Raw genomic sequence first — 1,433 nt, 5'->3', positions numbered from 1 at the left:
CGCCCCACACTCTCTCTCTCTCTCTCCCCCACACTCTCTCTCTCTCACTCCCCCACACTCTCTCTCTCTCACTCCCCCACCTCTCTCTCTCTCTCTTGACCTTACACACTAGGAGTTTGTAACTCCTTTCCCTGGATGTGATGACCTGGTCAGGTGGAAGAGAGCGAGAGAGAGAGCCAGGTGGGATTGCGTGCGGAGGGAGATGTGAGAGGATAAATCTGGGAATGACACACTGCACCGTCAATGTTCAGGTTACCAACAGGGTGAGTTTGGCTTTTATCCCAGGAGAAAGCGAGGACTACAGCCCCTGGAGATCCGAGTCGGACAGTGTGGGACGCTGGAAAATCACAGCCGGCCAGGCAGCATCCGAGGAGCAGGAGAGTCGACGTTCCGGGCATCAGTCCTTCTTCAGGAATGAGGTTTGTGGGTCACGGGGGCAGAGAGAGAAATGTGAGGGAGGGGTTGGGGAAGGTGGATGAAGGTGGGTTGAAGGTGATAATTCGGAGTGGGGATGGGGGGTTCGGAGCAGATGGATGAGGGACGGGAGGTGGACAGGTTGGACCGTTCCAGAGGGCAGTGCTGAGTCGGAGGTCCATTTTCCTTCCCACCTATCTGCTCCATTCTCCACCTCCATCTCCCCCTCTCATTTCCAGCTGCCTCTCCCCCAACTCAACACCAGCCTCAAAATATATCGATGTATCAGGAATAAAAGATGGGGAGAGGGATTGAGTTTCGGAGCCACGAGGTCACGCTGCGGCTGTACAAAACTCTGGTGCGGCCGCACTTGGGGTATTGCGTACAGTTCTGGTCACCGCGTGATAGGAAGGAGGTGGAAGCTTTGGAAAGGGTGCAGAGGAGATGGAGGGAGGGAAGGTCTTATGAGGAAAGGCTGAGGGACCTGAGGCTGTTTTCAGTTGAGAGGTGACTTAATCGAGACGTATAAGATAATCAGAGGGTTAGATAGGGTGGACAGGGAGAGCCAGAGAGGGTGATGGCTAGCACGAGGGGGCACAGCTTTAAACTGAGGGGTGATAGATACAGGACAGATGTTAGAGGTCGGTTCTTTACTCAGGGAGTAGGAGGGGGTGTGGATCGCACTGCCCGCAACAGGAGTAGACTCACCAGCTTTAAGGGCATTGGAGAGGCACAGGGACGAGAATTGTAAAGCCTGTGCCCACACCTCCTCCCTCACCTCCATCCAAGGCCCTAAAGGAGCCTTCCACATCCATCAGCGTTTTACCTGCACATCCACCAATATCGTTTATTGTGTCCGTTGCTCCCGATGGGGTCTCCTCTACATTGGGGAGACTGGGCGCCTCCTAACAGAGCGCTTTAGGGAACATCTCCGAGACACCCGCACCAATCAACCACACCGCCCCGTGGCCTAACATTTCAACTCCCCCCTCCCACTTTGCCGAGGACATGGAGGTCCT

This window comes from Hemiscyllium ocellatum (genome assembly GCF_020745735.1).
Source record: "Hemiscyllium ocellatum isolate sHemOce1 chromosome 40 unlocalized genomic scaffold, sHemOce1.pat.X.cur. SUPER_40_unloc_4, whole genome shotgun sequence".
NCBI lineage: Eukaryota > Metazoa > Chordata > Chondrichthyes > Orectolobiformes > Hemiscylliidae > Hemiscyllium > Hemiscyllium ocellatum.
The sequence above is the reverse complement of the archived record's forward strand: the minus strand, read 5'-3'. Positions refer to the sequence as shown.